This window comes from Hippopotamus amphibius, chromosome 16 (genome assembly GCF_030028045.1).
Source record: "Hippopotamus amphibius kiboko isolate mHipAmp2 chromosome 16, mHipAmp2.hap2, whole genome shotgun sequence".
Taxonomy (NCBI): Eukaryota; Metazoa; Chordata; class Mammalia; order Artiodactyla; family Hippopotamidae; genus Hippopotamus; species Hippopotamus amphibius.
The window spans coordinates 36,103,988-36,126,435 of record NC_080201.1 but is presented as its reverse complement, the minus strand read 5'-3'; the positions used below and the strand labels follow the sequence as shown (position 1 = coordinate 36,126,435).

At 47.3% G+C, this 22,448-nt stretch overlaps 1 long non-coding RNA gene across 1 annotated transcript in view; it reads left to right on the top strand.

Moving 5' to 3' along the window:
* The first annotated feature begins 10,688 nt into the window (after window positions 1-10,688).
* LOC130837982 (uncharacterized) overlaps window positions 10,689-22,448 on the top strand; it is a 46,449-nt gene continuing 34,689 nt past the window's right edge. The window contains exon 1 of the long non-coding RNA XR_009049623.1: window positions 10,689-10,752. This is a non-coding gene — a long non-coding RNA (uncharacterized LOC130837982). The remainder of the gene's footprint in view (window positions 10,753-22,448) is intronic.

Here is a 22,448-nt window from a genome sequence, read left to right as displayed (position 1 = left end):
ACTAAACAATTGAGACTTTCAATTCATGAGCACATATTTCTATTTATTTTGGTCTTAATTTTTCTTATCAAGTCGGTAAGTTTTGGGAGGTTTGTTATACAGAAATAAATAACCATAAAATCTGCCTTGTTTACTATTTTATATCGAGAGATTTGAACATTTTCTGGTCTTTGCTTAATGAATGCTTGTGAATATTCTTTGAATCAGTAAGGAGTTGGTATACAAGATAAAACTTTTTGCTATTTTGAGAATGAGTTAACGTCTACTCTGCAAGATTAATGAATGAAAGAAATGAGTGAAAAAGTAAGAAATGCTTTTTTGAGTACTGGTCACAGTTGGCACTTGGTAAGATTAATTATGTTAAAGGAAGAGAAAGGGTAGAAAAAATAATTTCATATTGCCTAAGTGAGCCTGTATTTTCCAAAGTGAAGACTGAAAAATTAACAAGCATTTTGTGACAAGATAAATGGTAAAATTTGGGTTTGAAAAATACCTTGATCCAAATTAGATAAACTAGATATTTGCACACATCTCCTTGTTTACCTTTGTGGGGCCTGTGTCACGGGGTAGATGTGTACACTTCAGAGCAAAGCAATTTGTCATTTGTGGTCCAACAGGGGACAGCTCTGCTTACCCTCTGGGGGGAATGACCATTGCAGTAGGTCAGAATGCATTGGAACCACTTTCCACAGCAATCCTCTACTGCCTGTCTGGGCCCTCCCACAATGCCCCATCAGAACATCCCAGAAAGTCTGGTCAGAACAGGGCAATTGGCAAGCAGTACAGTAAATAGAGAGAGCACAGGCTCTGCAGTTACATGGACTGACATCCGAGTTCTGGCTCCACCACTTACTACCGTATGACCTTGGACAAAGTACCCATGAACTCTGAATCTCAACTCTCTTATCTGTAAAGTGGGGAAAATAAGAACTACATTGAGAAGTGTGCGAAGACTTAACATACATACATACATACACACATACATATATATGTAAAATGCTTGGAACACAGTAACCACTCAGTAAATGATAATTATCATCCCATAAAACTCTGGCTAGAGCATTCTATGAAATTCATGCTTTAAGTTCAGTGATCTGTTGAAGTAAGTAGTCTTTACATCATTAGGATTTCCTGAGTTGTTGATAAACACCTGGTTAAATGATGTCTCCTGAAAACAACAGCAACAATAAGCAGCTCTCCAATCCTGAAAAAAGCACATGCACCTACCCACCCCACCAAAAAAAAAAAAAAGTCCCAATCAACAGCGGCAGCATAGGTCTTGAGACTCAATACTCAGCAACTTTTCTTTAGTGAGACCCATAAACAAGTTTTACTTCCCTCTTAAATTTTAGTGCCTTTGTTTTTCCTGCAATGCCGTATGGCCCTTTTTACTTCATCCTTGGAAGCATTGTTATTAACCACTGGAGTCTGACAGACGCTGTGAGGGTGCCACCTGCATGCCACATTTGTCCACCTTGCCAGGGACGCTGAGCTGTAGGTGCTTCTTTCTTTGGAGGTCAGAGGCTGGTGAGGGAGGGCAGAAAGGTGGGGCAGGTCTGGGGATGGATCAGTGAGCTCTTTCTGAGCAAATCCTCTCCACTCGAAGGGAGAAATGGAAGCTGGCACGTTTCAGAGTGTTTTCTGAATCACTCTTAACGGTCCTGGGAGTAGATTTACAAAGAGACATATGTTCTCAGTATTTGACTAAACACAGACAGGCACTAAAATATGGTATGCTCACAAGTTGTTTACAGGTATTGAATTTTAAATAACTGACACTCTTGGGCATCTATACAAAGAAGAATCTAAGCTCTCCAGACTATAACCTGCCTCTTGTAATACAGGCACAAAAGAGACCCTCGATAAATGCTTGTGGAAGGAGTAGGGAAGGGGAGGAGAGAGGAGGAAGAAGGAAGGAAGAGATGGATAGATGAAAAAACAAAGAAACAAAAGGGAAGAGGCAATTATGAAATTGTACAGTGGAAACTCTCTATAATATCCTATCCCTTTAAGAGAAAATGTTATAACCATGCAAGTGTTTGTAGGAACCACACCCAGAACCACCACTCGTGTCCGCAGTGCCTCTCTAGCACGAATCTGGACCTTCTTTTTGCAAGATCCACATTTCCCAGCTTCCTCTTGCAGTGGCTCAGCTCCAAGTTTGTCTCTGACCTTTGTCTTTCATTGCTGTTAACCCCCCTGAACTTTGACCTTACTGTTTTGAGGGGCTTATGCTTAGGAAACTCCTCTGGGACTTGGTGGCTGTTCTCCCTTCCTCCGGCCTTACATGCACCTGACAGGGAGGCCCAGGTCCTGCCCTGGGCTGGCTTCTTCCAAGGGATGCTCCCTGGAATTGAGGTACCCACGGCCTCATGGGTGATGCCACAAGCACCAGCTGGACTTCACTGAGGGGTCCACAGGCTCAGCTGCTGGGAACAGTCACTTTTTGATGAGAGAACCCTCCTGAGAGAGGGGTAATCTGAGACCAACTTAATGTCCTCAGCTAGTGCTTCCATGGAAAAGAATGATGAAAACATAGGAGAGAATACTTAAAAAAAAAACAAAAAAACTATCCCATGAAGTTCCACCCCAGACAGCAGTCCCCACCACCTTCCAAACTTTATTTCTTTTCCCCTTAAAACACATTTGTGGCAATTTCAACTACCAGTCTTAACAGGTTCAAGGAATGACCCTAATTAGTTAATTGACTTTAAAATGGATGAATGTTGTACTGACTAATAATAAAGTTGTCCCCTACTAGTGTCTGTTATGAACTCGTTTTTTGGGAAAGAGTTTTAAAAACTGAAGTATAGCTAATTTACAATGTTGTGTTAGTTTCAAGTGCACAACAAGGTAATTCAATTATACGTATATATATACACATATATTCTTTTCCATTATAGGTTATTACAGGATATTGAGTATAGTTCCATGTGCTATGCAGTAGGTTCTTGTTGTTTACCTATTTTACATATAGTAGTGTGTATATGTTAATCCCAAACTCCTAATTTACCCCTAGTTATGAACTCTTGATAGTTGAGAATTGAGACTGATCCCTGATCGCATGAATTGTGCCTCATCAAGTACTCCCCACGCGCAACTTATCCTCCTTTCTGTCTGGGAGCAAACTCTACCCATGGCCCAATCCACTGAAGACATAGCCTGTTGATCAAAAGCCCCAGCCGAGCATCCACTGAAAGTCAGATCTGTGTTCGGATCCTGAGCCAGAGAGGATGGAAATGGTCCTGCAAAGAGCTGTCCACGTAGCCCTAGAGCTTGGGGAGGGAAGTGGCCGTTTTCACCCCTCTCTTCTAGTGTTATTAGTTCCTCCTCTCTTGGGCAACTACTTTCTTCTCTGCCTCCCACCTCTAACCAGTCAGTCCTGGTGGGGCTACTGGTCCCCTGCCCAGGCATGCCAAGCAGAGTGATTCCATGGGGGAATTTTAATTGGAAGTAAGAGAAGAGCATCATACCCCTTTTTTCTCCTGGCAGCAACACTGGGGAGATGTGAGCTCAGAGCTAACCACAGCTTTTGTTCTAGTCTGGTAGAGAAAGCCATGTGGAGAAATGAGGCAGAGGGGTCAGAGGCAGAAAGAGTCCATGTTAACTGATTAGAAAATAATTGTAAGATGATGCAGAAACCAGTTGTATTAGTTTCCTATTGCTGCTATAACAAGTTAAAACAATTTAGTGGCTTAAAAAAACACAAATTCAATATCTTACAGTTTTTATAGGTCAGAAGTCTGGGATAGGTTTGACAAACTAATATCAAGGTGTTGGCAGAGCTGCATTCCTTCTGGAGGCTGTAGGGAAGAATCTCTTTCCCGGCCTTTTCCAGCTTACAAGGGCTGCCTGCATTCCTTGGTTCGTGGCCCCTTCCTCCATTTTCAAAGTGCATCCCTGCCACCTCTGCTTCTGTCATCATATCTGCTCTTTCTGAAATTCCTGCCTCTCACTTGTAAGGATCCTTGTCATTACATTGGCCCACCCAGATAATCTAGAATAATCTTCTCATTTTAAGGTCATCTCAAAGTTAATTAGCAGTTTTAATTCCACTTACAACCTTAATTCTCTTTTGCCATGTAACACACATATTCACAGGTTCTGAGGATCAGGACTTGGACATCTTCTGAGGTCATTATTCTGCCTGTCACATCAGTAGATAGCAGTAGAGCCCGCATTAACATCCCTTAGGTTGTAGAGGTACAGAGAAGTGGATGAGGAGGTTAGAAAGACTCAACCAAATAGGGTTTCCAGGGCCAAAGTCATCATTTATTCACAGGTGAACTCATGCTTCAAATCATTGTATTGTTTCTCCTACAGGCACACATTCTAAAATGTGCAGGCTTTTGTCATTCAGTTCCCCAGACTGTAGAATCTTTCCAATTTATACTCATTTCAAAGATCAGGACACTTTTTTCTGTCTTATTTCCTGCAACCCCAAATGTCATGATTCCTCCATCTACTGACAGGTTCTGCAGCCACGTGTGCAGTTCCCTCATGTCCCTGAGATGTCCTTACTCTGAGCCTGGTGCTTGCTCACAATCTCCTTAGCTATTTAGGCATCATTTCTCTTCCAACAGTGGGTGTTCTGCCTGCTCTAAGTGGAACGATTTGGAAGCAAACCTGAGTCCAGCAGAACTAAGGTTGAGTATGCCTGCTTTCCTTCTGTACAGGGTAGCAGTGCATCACTGGCCCCCCGCTGGTTTGTTCCTTACAGGTTCATCTTGCTCCAAACAGGTTTTTAAACTCTTCTGTTCTTTAACTCTTTACACACACATTTCGTTCGTGAGAAGAGCTCTTCCTGACACTTTGTTAAGGTCTTTCTATTCCTTCTGTATTTGTTCTTGGTTACATGCTCTTCCTCTTATATTGTGTGTGTGTCCTTCTTATATTCTTTTTTTTTTCTTCTTTTGCCTGCTGAGTAGCTGGATGAAGTGAGGGAAGAGGAAGCAACTTATTCCAGGTGTCCCAAGCCCACCCCCATCGACTAGAAAGCACTCAGCACGAAGCATTAAAGGTAGCAGGGACCTACTTATGGGGTTTCAAGGATGCTTAATACCCATAACATCTAATATTCTTTGAGTGCTTACACCAGACACTATGCAAAGTGCTGTATATGTATTATTTCTTTTAAACTTTCAACAACATTAAGCACTATTAACCTCATTCTACAGACAAGGAAACAGGAACAAAGAGGTTAAATAATTTGCCTACTGTCACAGAGTTGTAGAGCAACATGGTTGAGATTGAAATTCAGACAGCATCCCATGGGCTTAACTGTTCCCTCCACCCCTCAATAACAAAGAAGGTGGGAGAGGCATCCATGCCATGTATGTCCTGTTCTTAGTAGGTACCCTGAGGTCCAGATGTTCTTCCTGGGGGTGGATGAGTTTGAGATGCTTGCAGGATGAGTGACTCTTGTTGGTCCATGGTTGGTCTTGAGCTGGGTCCCTGCTAGGGATGCTTGTTTTGGGGAAAGTCGGGAGGTTGATTGGGTTTCCCAGTATCCAGCAGGGTCATGGTGTCATGGAACCCACAGCTGATCCTGTGGCTGGTCTTCTTACAGCATTTCCCCATTTATCCATCAGAATGGGTCAGAATGGGGCCAGGTCTTCACTAGTCTGCCTCTCCCATCAGAGGTGGGAGCTTGATTCTTATGGCTTATTTACTTTAAAGACCCACTCATCCTAAGTGGGAACCAAATAATTACTGCCTTTACATTTTTTGTCTTGCTTAGGGGGACAAAACTCAGGAATGTCTGTATTAGATTCCTAGGGTTGCCGCAGCAAATAAGCATAAGCTGCGTGGCTTGTAAACAACAGAAATTTATTCTCTCTTAGTTCTGGAGGCTAGAAGTCCAAAACCAAAGTGTCAGCAGGGTTGGTTCCTTCAGGAAGCTCTGAGGGAAAAACCTCATCCATGCCTCCATCCTCACTTCTTTTTTACTTTTTAATTTTTTAAATGTAAAATCTCCCATTCTTTTCTTTCAAAATAAATTTATTTATTTAATTTATTTATTGGCTGTGTTGGGCCTTCGTTGCTGTATGCAGGCTTTCTTGGTTGCTGAGCGGGGGCTACTCTTTGTTGCTGTGCAGGGAATTCTCATGCGGTGGCTTCTCTAATTGCAGAGCATGGGCTCTAGGTGAGTGGGCTTCAGTAGCTGTGGCTCACAGGCTTAGTTGCTCCGGGGCATGTGGGATCTTCCCGGACCAGGGCTCGAACCCGTGTTCCCTGTATTGGCAGGAGGATTCTTAACAACTGCACCACCAGGGAAGCCCCTCCCACTCTTTTTTTAAAAATTGAAGTATAGTTGATTTAAAGTGGTGTGTTAGCCCCAGGAGGGGCTGGGATGTGGGAGGGTGGGAGAGAGAATATTTGAAGAATGTACCTCATGTGAGAATGTACTTCAAGGTGGGAAAGGGGGTGCTTCCTTCTCACCTTGGGCCACGTGGGAGGAGATTCAAGTGCATTTGGTAGCATGGCATTTGTCTCCTAGAATTTGGGAAATACAGGATCCTGACTTCACTTGTTCCTGAAGTCTAAAGGCTGTGGCAGAGTGGAGGGTTGCCTACTTGGGTTCCAAGCTACACACTCAGCAGGTTAGTGTCAAAGGATGGGTTTTCTGGGAACCAGATGTGGACCCTTCGGAAGGCAGCCAGCCTGATACCATTACCAGGGGCTTCCTGGAAGGGGGCAGGGACCCGAGCAGAAAAGGAGTGTATTAGTTTCCTATTGCTGCTGTAACAAATTACCATAAACTTGGTGGCTTAAAACAATACACATTTATTTTCTCATAGTTCTGGAGGTTGGAAATCTAAAATGGGCCCGTAGGAAGGACTGTGTTCCTTCCAGAGGCTCTGGGGAGAATCCATTTCCTTGTTGTTCCGGTTTCTTGGGGCCAGGTGCTTTCGTCGTCTCATGGCCCCTTTCCTCTACCTTCAAAACCAGCAATGTAGCATCTTTTCTTCTCTCTGACCTCTGCTTTTGTCCTCATGTCTTCTCTCTAACTGTGACCCTCCCACCTCCCTCCCATAAGGACTCTTGTGATGACACTGGGCCAACTCAAGTCATCCAGGATAATCTTTCCATCTCAGGATCCTTAACTTAGTCACATCCCAAAGTCCCCCTTGCAATGCAAGGTAAGCTGCTCACAGGCTCCAGGGAGGATTAGCATGTGGACATCTCTGGGGAGTTGTCAGTCAGCCCAGTCCAGGGGGACTGCTGGAAATCGGTCTGGGGTTGAGGTCTGATTGGCCACCTGGAGGAGAGGCATTGTCTAAACCAAAGGAGAGGAATCCACAGAAGTTCCTCCAAAAAAGAGGGTGGGGACAGGAGAGAGCACTAGCTGGCAATGCACTCTGGTTGACTGAGGGCACCAAACCCAGGTGACCAAGTAAGACACATAAAGATCTAGTAAGACACACAAAAATGTCTCTTTTCCTTCATCTCCTCTCCCCCTGGACACATGTCTGGAAGGGTCCCAAATTTCATCTGTCAAGTAGGGGAAAAAGTGTCCTCAATGGTGGTTTTAAATTATGGAAACAGAATAGATCTCATGATTGAAAGAGCCCAGAAGACCATGGGACCTGATTGAGGTTTTATCCTGAGGTAGAAAAGAATGAATCAGAGTCCAAAGAGAGATCCCGAAGTGACAGAGGGAGATAAGGTGCAGTTTGTTTCTGTGAACACCCTCTTAGGTCCCCTCATTTAATAAACAGACTATACCTCTATATAGCTCTTCATTCCATCACTGGCACAGGAGCCACCTGAAGGCAACAAATGACTGCCTTATCCTTCTTCCCTCCCAGCCTGACATAAGGAAGGGTCCTTAGGAGATGGTCAGGGACCATATGCTATTGGGAGATATGACCCAAGTCCACTTACAAGTTTTCCACTACGCTCTCCTGGTGATGCAAACACTATCCAGTTCCATGAGCAAATTATGCTTCAGAAGCCCCTAAGAGAAGTGATAGAGACACTCACCCGCAGTACACGAAGGCAAGAGAGAGAAGGGGCCTCAGAATCCAGAATAAACCTGACCTTGGTTGCTGATATCAGCTCCTACTTGGTCTGACTCTGTCAGAAATAGTCTGCATCGTGGGTGGCTAGTGAGCCACTCCAGCTTGTCACCAGTGGGCAGAGTGATGACACCTTGAATTAATTTGTGTGATGAACCAAGAGGCACAGATATTCACCCCTCTGTGGTTCATCTGGATCTGCCCCCACGGAGGAGGTTGCTGTCAGGAGACTTGGGAGGCTGGAGAGGTTATAGTGAGGAGCGCAGGGCCTGCAGCCAGATTCACCTGGATCTGAGTGCTGATTGGCCCACTTAATACCTGTGTGACCCCAGGGACGTGAACACCTGCTGGAGCCGCAGGCCCTCTTGTGGTAAATGGTGGAAATAAACAAGATAACGCATATAAGATGCTAGTATGGCGCCTGGTGCAGAGTCAGTACTCGGAATACGTTAAGTTGTTGTTAGTACTATCGCTGGGGCCGTGATAAGTGTCCTGGACTGGGAACCAGGAGACTTGGAGTTCAGGTTCAAATACTAATTGTGTGAAAATAATAGCTCGTGTTTATCGAGCACTTAAAAGATACCAGCCATCCTGTTAAGTATTGATACCAACCCTCTCATTTAAGCCTCATAACCATCCTAAGAGGTGGAGACTTTCATTAACCCAGTTGCTGTGGGTGACGGAGCTGATGCACAAAGGAATGAGCCGCTTGCTCAGGGTCCCACGGCAGCAAGAGCCTCAGCTCTGAACCAGCGTGTGCAACTAGCCCAGTCCCATCAGTGGTCCTGATGCTGGCTTTGGGTTTTCCAAGTTACTATGATATTTTAAAGGATATTTAAAGTCTGCAATATTGATACTTCTGTGAGTGTGACACTTTTATTTTTGTATTAAAGAACCCTGCTTTTGGAATCATTTACGACTCGAGACAAACCTAGAGAAGCATATGCTGTACTGCTGACACTTAAAATTGATCCTCCCTTGGCTTCTGTGTCACTCAGTAATGTCTGAAGTCCTTGGTGGGGCCTACACACCTCTCTGACCTCACCTCCTACCTCTTTCCCCTTTGCTTGTTTTGCTGGAGCTGAGCTTGCTAGTCCTCAAACAGGCAGAGATGCTCCTGCCTCAGGGCCTTTGCACCGGCTGTTCCCTCTGCCTAGGCACTCTTCCTGCAGATATCTGCATGGCAGCCTCCCTCACTGCCTTCAAGTCTTCCCTCAAATCTCATCTGGTCAATGAGACCTAAGCTGACCACCCTTTTTAATAATCACGTCCCTCCCCCTTCCCCTCATCTCCCCACCTCCATTTGTACAGTACTTATCCCCTTCTAAAATACTATACAATGTATTTATTTGCTATGCTAATTTTTTATTATATAATCCTTCTCTTCCTACCCCCATTTAAATGTACTCTCTATTAAAATGTGCCTGTTTGCTCTCTGATATGTCTCAGGTGTTTAGGGCAGTGCCTGGCATATAGTAGGCATTCAATAAATAATGATTTGATGAATCAGGAAGTAAAGATGACCTTTTAACCACACTCCTTCCCCTGATTAAAATCCTTCCAAGGCATCTACTTTACAGGTTATTCATGGGGTAGAACAGCTTTTTGTGGGTTCCATGGTCATCTTTGGTCCCCACAGCCAGTCTGGGCCCATCTGCTTCCAGTGGGCACCCTGGTGGAGGTGACTTAGACTAGGGGGAAGATGAAGAGAGAGATATTAAGTAAATCTGGAGGGAGGCTGATGGGGCCCAATCCCTCTCTTCCTTCAGAACTGGATTCCTTCCCCTCCCCTCCCTTTCCTCCCTGCAGCTGGCTCCATACTCTCAGGGCCTAGCCCAACAATTCTCCTTCCCCATCACCCTCCCTGGCGAAACCCAATGCAATGGTTGGAGGAACCTTGACTCTTGGTTCTGACCTCCCTCAGGGGAAGAGCATCTGACGCCCAAGAGTACCATCACAAATTCTTTTCCCTGGGCCTCAGTTTCCCTATCTGACAAATGAGATGTTGTCTCTTCCAACTTGACCCTGCTATGCCATGATTCTAGGATCTGGCTCCAAAGCCCTTTTCTTCAGGGAGTTAGCCCTTCCCTTCTCTGGCTTCCAAGTGTTTTGCTGGTCATCTGTGCTAGTCCTTATCAAGGGCATGGGATATAGTTGTCCTTCTGTCTCTCCCTGCCCTGCTATTGTGCACTGAATTGTGTCTACCTGCCTCCCCCCCAAATTCATATGTTTAAGCCCTAGCCCCCAATGTGTCTGTTTTGAGAGACAGAGCCTTTAGAGGAGTGATGAAGTTAAATGAGGTCACAGGGTGGGTCTCTGATCCAATAGCACTGGAGGATATAAGAAGAGGAAGGGACAGCAGAGACCTCTCTCTGGAGGCATGCGAGGGGAAACATCCATCCGCAATCCAAGGAAAGCGCTCTCACCAGAGACCCATCCTGCTGGCCCAGGGGTCTGGAACTTCCTGCCTCCAGAACTGTGAGAAGGTAAATTTCTATTGTTTAAGCCACCTGGTCTGTGGTATTATGTTATGGCTGCCAGAGGGGACTGATAAACCTGTTTTCCTAGTGGGTCTGCTTCCACCAGTGGGTGCAGGCGGCCTTCAATCCAGTGAGGACCGGCCCAGGAGCATGCGCATCCCGCCCCCCCCCCCCCCCCCCGCCCCCACACTACTCCTGGTAGATGGTTGAGGAATGGAAGAAAAGACAATGTAGTGAGAAGACTGATTTTGGTAAGATATACAAATAAAGAGTCATCCCTTAGCCAAGGCACTTGATAGGCTTAACTATTTGATTTTCAGCTTGTGTAAACGCAGCTGTGAGTTGTAGTTGTAGGAAGCAGGGGCGAGGGGTGGGGGTGGGGGCTGGGAGTGAAGCCAGAGGTTCTGGGTTCAAGCCCTGGTTCCCTACTTATTAGCTGGGGACTTGGAGCAAGATCCTTAACTATCTGACCTTGGTTTCCTCAACTGTGAAACAGGCATAACACTCCCTGTCCCCTAAGCAGGTATTAAATGGGGTGTGAGACCAGCCATGGACTAGCACACAGGACTGCTTACCAGTGAAAGCGGGTTTATGTTAGTAGTAGTAGTGATTCCTGTTTCTTCATTTATTTAACACGTGTTTGTGGAGCACCTGCTAACGGCTGGGGAGTCTGCTTGTACTGGGCGTAGGCGGTGGACTTCATGGACCTGGGTGCTGCCTTCCTGGAGGGCGCTGTTCTGATGACCTCGGGGCCAAGCCGCTAGATACAAGATCTCATTCACTCCTTTAGTAACCGATGGACCAGAGGTGTCACACCGTCCCCAGTGCAGAGGCCACACAGGCTCCGAGCGGCCCGCACCCACCCAGGGTTACGGAGCCCATGTTAGAATTGAACCTTCAGGGCCTCTGGCCCAGGAAATGCAGGCGCCAAACTGGGAGTTGGGGCTGCGCTGACGCCCCTCGCCTCCGCCGACCAACGCCCCCGAGGCCTCCCCGCGCACCCCGCGCTGCGCAGCGCCCACCACCTCGGCCTCCCCGCGGCGCCCGGAGGCTCGGCGCCCGGCGGGCGGGCTGCGGGGAGCTGGCAGAGCACGTCTCGGCAGTAAACAAGGCGCCGGACATGCTCCGCGGTGAACTTGGCCGATTTAGACACTCAGCCCTAATTGCTGCGAGCCCGGGCCGCGGCATCCGTGCGGGGCAGATGTGCCTCGGCGCCGCCCGGCCCAATTGCTCCCATTTATCCCGGCCTTGCCCGCCCGGTGGGGAGCGCGCCGCCAGTAAACGCCTCCGTCCTCAATCCGAGCGGCGGGGCGGCGGGATCGATGGCCGCCTGGCCCGGAGACCCCCGCCCGCGGTCAATCCTCGAGCCGAGAGACCGGTCGATGCGTCGCGGCCTTGCCGGGTCCCCGTGGCCTCCCCGGGAAGGGATGCTGCTGGCCCGTCGGGCAGGGGCCGCGCGGTGCCGCGCCTCCCCCGGGCGGGCTCATCCTGGGTCTGGGGGAGCCCTCGGGTGGTGGGCATGGGGTCAGCGGGCCGGGGGACCGCACTGGGCGGAGGTGGTGGCGATGCGGGAGCTGAAGGGGCTCTGACAGCAGGGAAAGCTGCCCACGCTGTCTCTCACCGTCCCCTCCTTTCCCCTGTTCACCTCGCCCCCCACGCCTATCCACTTCTCGCCTCCGTCTTCACTTCTTTCCGTCTTTCTCTTGCCCACATTTCATCTCACCTTTTTCTCCTCTTTGCTGCGCTCTCCCCCACCCTCTCACTCCATCTTATATCTCCCTCCTTCGTGTTTCTCCCACCTCTCCACTCTCTCCACTCTCTCTTTGCCTGCCCTTGCCTCCTCCTTTTCATTTACTACTAGTCGCGTCTACAACTCCCAGAGGCCTTTCTCTCCCTCTCCCCTGCTCTCTCAGCCACTCCTGGGTCGCTCTCTCAGGGAGTTTCTGAGCTTTACCCCGCCTCCATCTCCGCCCCTCCCCCCAGTCCCCTGTCCCCCTCCCCCCCAAGCGCCATCTCATTTTAAACTTGTCTGATTGATTGAAAGGCTGTAGAGCCAGCCCTCCAGGCAGAGGTGCTGCTCCCAGGCACTGGGTAGTAATTGCTTACTGGAGGATGGGAAGACCCTCTCAACCTTTCAAACAGAATCAGGACAATGTCAGCAAAATTAAACTCAGGCCCTCTAAGTACCTCCTCAGTTCACTGTTAATGTTTTCATTTGAGCTCCTGTTGAATGAGCCTTTGTCAGAGAAAATGGTCAATGCCACTCTGCAGGCAGCCAGAGAAACTTAAAGGACCCAAAACAGAGGAGGGAGCTTTTTGTTTAGACCCCCAAAACATTTGAAAAAATAACCCCCCACACCCCCCTCCCCCCATTATCTTTCTTCATAAGCTCATAAAAAGAGGTCTTCCAACGCACAGGATGGGTACCAGGACAGGTACTCACTCTCCTACCTGAGAAGTCACACTCAGCTCTAGGCATTATCGTCTTCGAAAGGGTTCTGTCTGCTCCCATCAGACAAGAAGTGTCTGTTACAATGGGGTTTTCTGCTAGCCATTACTTCAGAAAGTTCAAATACCCATCTCTCTTTTGAAACCTTAAAATACTAAGCTAAAGCTGCCTTTCCCTTACTCTTGGGGTGGAGTGGCTGCAGGCTCTCCCAGCCTGAGAGCAGTCTGTTCCATTATCTACAAACCTTGCAAATTCAAATAGGAGCGAAGGATGCTTCTGATTAACCTGAGGGGTCCTCTACGGTGTTCAGCCCACCTTCACCTGCCTGCCCTGGATGATTTCTGACTTTGTTGAGAAATTAGTCAAAAACAAGAACCACAGTATTAATGGATAAAAAGTAGTTAAAAATTTAGAATTGCAATAAGTGAACTTTCCTCTCCCTCCCCACGCATTCCCTCCCCTATTTTTAGTTGGACTTTAGGGATTTTGCTATTTGCGTGTGAGGATGGGAGCAAGAGAGCCATTTGGCCTCTGCCTCACTTTTACAAAAAGGCCTCAAAATTAGACTTTTGATGTGGTCTACTGGTAAATAGAGTCGGCTGTAAATTCACATAATAACAGTGTGAATTGCAGAAAGGCCTCTCTTTCACAAGACACTTTACTGCCAGCTGCCAGAAGATCATCACGAAAACTGTGCTCAGCTATTGTACAATAACTATGAGGAGAACGGTGCCCTTGGAGTTCTCGCTCACAGTCAGGGCACATCCATGCCTTCAGCGGCAACATGTGTGCTGTTAACGGAGCACACAGCTTTCGGTGCTTTATGAATTAATGTTTTAAATCAACTGCATTTATTTTGTGATTAGCACCAGTACACTGTATTCATCTCTTTGTGTGAAAACATTTGCTTGTTAAAAGTATACATTAAGAATATCTCATCATTTTTATAACCATTTTTTGGCATTTATTCATTTAGTTCAGTATACCAGAGCTCTCACAAAATAGGCTTAACTTCTGACCTCTCAGGGGCCCTGGGAGCCATTCCTGATTTTTGGGAAGCCCAGCATCCATCTCCCTCCAGTATTTCCTTTGGAGACCACCGTTTCCCAACTCTCAGCTCAGAAAGTTCTGGTTGGGGTGGATCTGGACCTAGTTGGCCAATGAGAGCATGGGATTTCCCTTGGGATGGTCATGTGACCACACTTCCCATTGAGTTTGAAATTCAGAACTTTTAGACTGCTGTGGAAGACTCTCTGCTATATGCTTTTCTTCTGGGGCTGCTAAGGCCTTGGGTTCGTGGCAGCCATTTTGCCACCATGAGGTGAAGACAGGCTGAGAGTGGATCCAACACAGAAGACTGCGAGATGGAGAGGGAGAAGTATCAGTCGTTCACACCCTGCTATTGATTTACGCCAGGGGGACTTGTCCTTCTAGCCTGAATGAGAATGCTAGAAGCGGTTTTAGAGGTCAAAGTCTAATAGTCTCATTTCTCAGGAGGGGAAACCAAGGCCTAGAGACCAGGAAGCTGGAAAGAGCCAGAGTCAGCCTGAGAATCCAGTATTCCCTGTTCTCTTGTCCACAGGAAGTCTGATAGTCATAGTGGACAAAAAGGGACCTAGAAAAAGTGATAAAACAACTGAAATCCAGACTTTTAATTAAATTAAACTCATTAGACATTTTTGGGAACAGCTCCTATTTTCATACAGATATATGATATCTGTTTGAAACGTGTCAAAGGCCAGATATGTGTACTGTGCTAGGCACTTTGCAGACGCTGTGGGTGCAGTTGTGTGCCAAAGCAGAGTCAGGGTAAGAGCTCATGGGCTGCTGAAAAGGGACCGTGTGCCTTGTGCATTGCCCAACCCAAGGAGGGTCAATGGCTGTACTAGCACATTGTGTCGTGCACAGCAATACGACAGCTGTGAGGGCTCAGTAAACAGTCATTCCTGAATATGGTCAGCCTCGTGGATGGGAATGCAGAAGAAAATGACACGGTGCCCAACCCCCCCCCCCACTGTGGGAGTTTGCTCTGTCACACGGGACAGTGCTTCATAAGGTCTAATTCCCTGACTTTAAAGACAATGAGAAGAGTGCCAGGGGCACACGAGGAGAAGCTATCTCATGCCCTGCTGAATGCCAAGCTTTCTTAATAATTTTTGGTGATTGGGAAGTGGGGGATGGTGAGGGGAAGCCAGAGGGGAACTGATGGGAGAGAAATGCTGTGGCCAATTAGCTGAAATGTTACAGTCAGTGCATCCCAGCCTGACGGGCTCATTAAGCCACAGAGCTCTTTGACAGTTTCTGGTTGTAGTTAAGAGCCGACGTGGACCCTCCACTTTGCATATGTGTGCAGTCATGTGCTTCTGCGTGTGCCCGGCTGCCTGTGCCTCTCAGCTCCCCCAGTGCTCTCCCCTGCTGTCCCCCTCGAGGGTCTCTGCTGGTCCTTCCACCCTGAAGTCTTTCCAAAATACCAAATGATTTCCCTGCATGCGCCGATTATATTTTCCCCTTGAAAGTTTAATCTGAATGCTCAATGTTCAGTTGCCAAAGGCTGTGAACTAATTTCTTCTGTCATTGCCACTTGGTGAAAATGTCATCATTAGTGAGGCAGGAGATGCTAAAGAAAGGCGGGAAGGGGTGAAGAGGATGGGGAAGAGGGTCCCAGACCCTCCTGGAGACTCCTAAATGCCACAACAATTAGAGACCCAAGGCCGGGTGAGGGAGCCGCCCAGGCAAAAGTCCAAGTGCATTCAGGGGGCTGTCCACTAGGCCGTGTTCCCTGGGTGGAGGGGAGCTCATATGGCCAGTGTGCCCTGGGGATAGACAGCCAGAGTCCCTGGTGACCTCTGTAATGAGAAACATTCCTAAACAAGAGATCTGCCTTTTGCAAAATCACTGTTCCCTCTGTGACCTGGTGTGGCTTACGTAAGGGTCCTTGCAAGAGTGACTCCTAGCAACTGGGCTGGGGAGCCTTTGTGAGCAAATTTGCCTGCTATCTGTGACTGGTCTCTTAGAACTCAGCCAGCTGCCAGGGTCAACACAAAGCTAAGCTCCAGAAATGTTTCCTGTCCTGCCCTGTCTGGTCATGTTCATTATTCTGGTCCCTGTCAATTGTTTTCGCATCCCTGTCTTACATTTTATGTGATTTTTCTTTTGCTTAAAAATATATATTTGAAATTAGCAAATAATTTCATTAAAAAGCACTGAAAACATAACCAATACCCATTGACTCTTCCTACTTCCATCCCTGACGCACACACAGTTCTGATTTCTTTGTGCCAAATTTCATAGGTCACTTCGTATTCAGTTTGGGTGAGAACAATTTACAAGCCTATCAGGAACAAATATTGACTGGGTACCCACAGTGTGCAGCAAGAAATGTGCCAGACACTTCCATCATTGTTCTTTCCATTTCGTCCTCACAAACAGCCTGATGAGATAAGCGCTATGGTCCCATTTTTCCGATGAGGGTCCGAAATGGCCAGTGATTTGTCCCAGAGTTTGCAGTGAAGTGAACGGCTGAACTGGGATTTGATTCTGAGACTAACTGACTTCTAGCGCTTCTTCTGTTATTTCTACCACATTCCTGTGAGTGGGCTGTAATCAAAGCTGGATTACAAGTGCTTGGGGCATGGGCTGTTGCAGTTAACTCCTTCTGTCTCTAGGCCTCAGGGCCCTCATCTGTGCAATGGGTATAATGTCCTGGGCCCTCACCAGATTCTTGTGGGGACTAAATTGGATAGCACACGGGAAAAGTGGTAACAAAGTAGTGTTAGTCAAGGTGAGGCGCGTGAATGAGTCATACAGAGTCTTCCCAACATCTTCCTAGTAGCCTCGGGCCCGCAGGCTATCATGACCTGCAATCATGACTTGCAGTAAGCCTCCGCCGGGATCTGCAAGTCCAAGTCAGGGGCTGAGGAAGCGATGGTAGGGAGTTGGAAGCTTCCTCATCTAGAACCTGTATCCTGCCATCCATTGCATAAAAATTGGTAATCTCATTTTCATAACTTGACTCATTTCCCTCCTGCCCCCAGGAAAGAAATTATATTTCTGCAGCAAAGTCTGCTTTCAGATTTTCCTGCTGCCACCCTTTCAAGCAGATGGGCTTCTGTCCCATCTTGGATCTATCATGGAGGAGGGGCATGAGACCTTGGCCCCTGGTGGGCAAGCAATGCTCAGACATTCCCTGACACCTGGATCTTGTCATGGGCCAGTGGACAGGTGGGTTTCTCGGGGGCTGGCTCAACTATCAGAGCCCGGCCTCTTACCGCCTCCTGACCAGGGCAGTGGTCAACTCTGGTTGGACAAGTAGAGCAGTTGCTGGGATCCTGGGACCGGTGGCTGGTTCCAAGGCTGGCCTGGAAAGACATCAGGAATGTATTTTGAATGACTACTTTGGCCTTTGTATGCATCTGCTTCTCTGAGCAGCTTCTGAGATGCCCCTCCAAGGGCCGCATCAGCCTGGGATTTCTTCATCAGGTACTGAAGTCCCTTCCCCTGCTGGCCTGCATCCAGAGCCCTAGGGATACATCTTCCCACGATGAATGAAGAGTTCAGGGCTGCCAAACTTTCTCTGAGTCCGAGGGCCCACCCTGCTTTCCTCCAACACCTTTACTGCTTTTTTTTTAAATTAATTAATTAATTTATTTTTATTTTGTTGGCTGCTTTGGGTCTTCATTGCTGCGCATGGGCTTTCTGTAGTTGTGGAGAGCAGGGGCTACTCTTCATTGTGGTGTACAGGCTTCTTATTGTGGTGGCTTCTCTTGTTGTGGAGCACGGGCTCTAGGTGCGTGGGCTTCAGTAGTTGCAGTGCATGAGCTCAGTAGTTGTGACTCACGGGCTCTAGAGCGTAGGCTCAGTAGTTGTGGTGCACCGGCTTAGTTGCTCTGAGGCATGTGGGATCTTCCCGACCCAGGCCTCAAACCCATGTCCCCTACATTGGCAGGTGGATTCTTAACCACTGCGCCACCAGGGAAGTCCTTTACTGCTTCTTTGATTCCAGAGCACTTACCCCAAATACTCACCCTCCAAAAATGGAGCAAAAGGGAGCAAATGGAAATAGCCATTCATTGGAAATTCTGTAAGATATCAGTACCTTTTCACCTAGACACAGATCAGTCCCTGAGGTGCCAGTGGACTTTGGGGTCAAGGCCTGAGTCATGACCCTGGGGGCCCTGTGGTTACAACAACCCCTACTGAGCACCTTCCATGGGGGGAGTCCTTGGCTTGTTGATGGGAGACAAGAATCCTTGCCTTTAAGAAGCCCCCCAGTTTCACAGTTTCCTAGGGGGCCAGGAGTGACGGCCTGCTCTCAGGGGCTGACTCTGTAAAGGGGGAAAGGTTTAAAAGCAAGAAAGTAGGATGACATCCTCTTTCTTTTTCTTTTATGTCAACTTTACAAAGGATTCTTTCCCCCTCATGATCTTATTCATCCCTCTCAATAACTCTGTGAGTAATCAGGGAAGGGTTTTATCCCCATTTTAGGGAACTGAGGGTCAGAGGGGCCAAGCAAGCTGTCCAAGGTCACTCACCCACTGTGAGAACTGAAGCCAAGACTCAGATGTTTTTGTCTGACTCCAAGTTCAACCAGTGCCTGCTTTCAAGGATCAGGGCTACACCTGGATATTTTGTGAATGATGCAAGTCATTGGAGGTGTTTGGGGGCCGAGAGAGAGCCTTAGGATAGGGGTAGCCCAGGAAGGCTTCTTGAAGGAGGTGGGTCTGGGCTGGCCAAGGAGAGAATCTGAACAGGTAGAGGGGGAATGACCCCTCAAGGTTACTCTCTGCCCAAAGTCTCTCTGATTTTGCAAGATCCAGATGCCATCCTCGTCTCTCTCTCCACCTCTCTCATCAGGGACCAAAAGGCTAGAAATTAAAAAGTCGTCATTTTTTGGAACAAGGCAGCTTTGGGCCTTGGGGCCTGGCCGATGAGGACCATACTTGACGGTGCCTGTTCACAGCCTGCCTGGGCTGAGGGCATCGGAAAGTCATTACCATCTGGCTGCTGAGCCAGACCAGTCAAAGGAAGGACACAGTGGCTTGGCTGGGGTCACCGTCACCCAAGCTCAGGCTGGAAGCTATACCCCAGACTGTCTTGTACCTTGGCCCCACTTCCTGTCACTTCTCTCCAGCTGCTCCCTGACCCACATCCCAGCCTTGACATGGGCCTGGGCCAGGGGAGAGTTATTGAGAAAGTCTGTAAGCATAGGTACGTTCATTTCTATGAGAGACATTTCCATAGCTTTTGCGTTGACCTTCATGTGTGATGGTTCCTGGAGTGTCTGCTCTGGGCCAGGTGCAGTGTCTGTGCTGAGGGTGCAGAGACAGGTCAGACGCTCTTTTCCTTTATAGGAAACTGTGTCTGCTGTGGGATTATATGACAGGGAGTTGACTTGGCTTGTTTCTTGCTTGTTGCTTGTGCTGCACAACAGAAGAAGGGCCTGGGTGTCAGATCTGGGAAGCAGAACAGAAACTGTGGGCAGGGCAAGAGGCACCAACTCAAATACGTATCGATCCAGGCAGTGAGGTGGGCCAGGTAGGGATAGTGGGGACCCAGTGACTGTAAATCTCATCCAAAAGGGGGCATTGGATTTCCCTGGAGGCACAGTGGTTAAGAATCTACCTGCCAATGCAGGGGAGATGGGTTCGATCCCTGATCCAGGAAGATCCCACATGCTGCGGAGCAACTAAGCCCATATACCACAACTATTGAGCCTGTGCTCTAGAGACCATTGGCCACAACTACTGAGCTCATGTGCTACAGCTACTGAAGTCCACGTGCCTAGAGCCCGTGCTCCGCAATGAAGAGTAGCCCCTGTTCGCCGCAACTACAGAAAACCTGCGCACAGCAATGAAGACCCAATGCAGCCAATAAATAAGCAAAAAACAACAGCAAAAAAGGCGGGGGGTGGCGGGAGGGCATCACTCAGCTCTGATCACCTGCCTCCGTGGAGGAAAGGGCCCAGATTGCCACATCTCTGGATTTTTCAAGAGAAGCTGGAGATCTGGATTTTTAAGCATATGAATCTCTGAAATAGTTGACAAAAATCCAAATAATTATTTAAAAATAAAAACATGGCATGGGGCACATATACACGTGTACACATATGTACAGGTCAGTTTTGGGCCACAAGTTGTGACCACATCTCTATGGAAGAAAGAGGAATTCTGGGGGAGTTCCCTGGTGGCCCAATGGTTAGGATTCTGGGCTTTCATTGCCGTGGCCCGGGTTCAATCCCTGGTCAGGGAATTGAGATCCTGCAAGCTGTGTGGCACTACCCTCCCCACCAAAAAAGTCTTGAGAGTGAAGGAGGAAAGGGTTGGGAAGATATATTCAGAGATGCTAAGTTGATCTATAAAATAAAAGGGCTAGGAATGAGAAAGTAAGAGAAAGAAACACCCTGCATGTTTGGGCTGGGGGGAAGATTTGGGGTTTTGCTTGAGGGACATTTGAGGGAAATAGTCAGATGTGAGAGATGTTTGAAATGGAGGAAAGGATTTTGATCAAGATTGCTTCGGGGTTGGGACTTCCCTGGTGGCACAGTGGTTAAGAATCCACCTGCCAATGCAGGGAACATGGGTTCAATCCCTGGGTTGGGAAGATCCCACATGCCACAGAGCAGCTAAGCCTGTGTGCCATAACTGCTGAGCCCATGAGCCACAACAGTTGAGCCACGTGCCACAAATACTGCAACCCATGTGCCTAGAACCCATGCTCCACAACAAGAGAAGTCACAACAATGAGAAGGCCCTGTACCACAATTAAGAGCAGCCTCTGCTCGCTGCAACTACAGAAAGCCTGTGCACAGCAATGAAGACCCAATGCAGACAATAAATAAATAAATAAATAAATAAATTTATATTACTAAAAAAGGTTGCTTTGGGGTTATGAGTTAGATCACTTTCAATGTACTCCAGTCAAATTTGATACTCCTTTATAGAATTTTCACTTGGCTGCTGCCTGAGTGTTTTGCTTTTTTTTTTTTAATGTAAATTCTTACAAGCCTGGAGTACATGGAACAACAGTTTATATTTAGGTTATAAGTATCACGAAATAGATTCAGTTTCTTGACTTATCTGGAGTAATTTCGATGAATTCATTATAATGTGCTTGGTGGGATAGAGAAGAAGAGTTAGTGAGGGTGAGTCTGCCAGCCTTTCCATCCTGGATTCCTAAAGGAAGCATGAATTGAATCTCCATGCCCCTGTCCGTCTCAGCTCTCATGGACTTCTCATGGTGTGAGCTTTCTGTACTGAATGGGTTTGAGTTAGGATGTGTGTGTGTGTGTGTGTGTGTGTGTGTGTGTGTGTGTGTGTATTTCTTGTTCAGCATGGATCCTAACCACAAGCCAACCATTCCAGTTAGTACCTAAATCAAGAAACAGAGGTTTGTTCCAAATCTGGAGAAAACAGGATTATTGACTGGTTGATAAATATTCTATGACTGCATCCTTCTGAGGGATTTTCAAGGGTGATTTTTGCACCTGTGTGATTTTTGTCTTATGTGCTGACTTTATAAGCTACTCTTTTCATGATATATAATGTTCGTTATAAAATCACAAAGTACTGTGACGGTCCAGGGGAAGTGCTGACTATCTTTAAAGGTGCGGTGGGGTATGACGGATAAAGGGAAGGAAGGGTTGAGGGAGGCTTTATAGAGGATGTAAAATTTCTATAGGGCCTAAATAGAAGTTTGTCAGACTTGGAGGGGCAGAAGTGAGAACACAGGTGAGAGACATCCCAGGCAGAGGGAATGGTGTGTGCAAAGGAATGAGAGGAAAAAATATTGACCAATTTGGGAAATGGCATGCCATTTGCTGTGGTTGGTGGTGATACTTATGGCGGACAACTCAGGCTGTGCCAGATTATTCAGTTTTATACATCGTGCCAAGAAGTTTGGAGTTTTATCCCATAGATCATATTTTGAAGCAGTGGGGGTGGTGGGTAATACGATTTGCCAAACTGACCGACCGAGTCCAGTTCAAGAAGGTAGGCATGTGGACAAGATGACTTTGAAGGTTCCATCCACCTCTATGATTCTGAGTTTGTTTCCTAAGTCCTCTCTCTTCCAAGGAGCTTTCCCAATTGTCTATCCCAACAGGTAGTTTCCTTGTTTATACAATTGTAGTATTTCCTGCGTGACCCTCTCAACATAGTACCTACCATATGCTTTGTTTATTCACTCCTTCAGCATGTATTTGTCCTGTGCTTTCTCCATTATAGGTATAATGTTAGGTTTGGGGTATAAAAAAAAGATGAACAAGATGGACATAACCCCTAGAGCAGGGAGGCAACATTACACAAATAACAATGTAGGTTCCGGAGACTTATAGGCATTTTAAGAAGCTGTCATGTGGTGACTTGATTGCTTCTGGGGGGTAGAAGACCAGAGATGACGTCCCCAAGAAGTGTGGTTTTTTCAATTGGAAATAAAAGATAGGTAGAAATTAGGAGTTGAGGGTAGAAAGAGTACTGCAAGTAGAGAGAGCAGTGTGGGCCC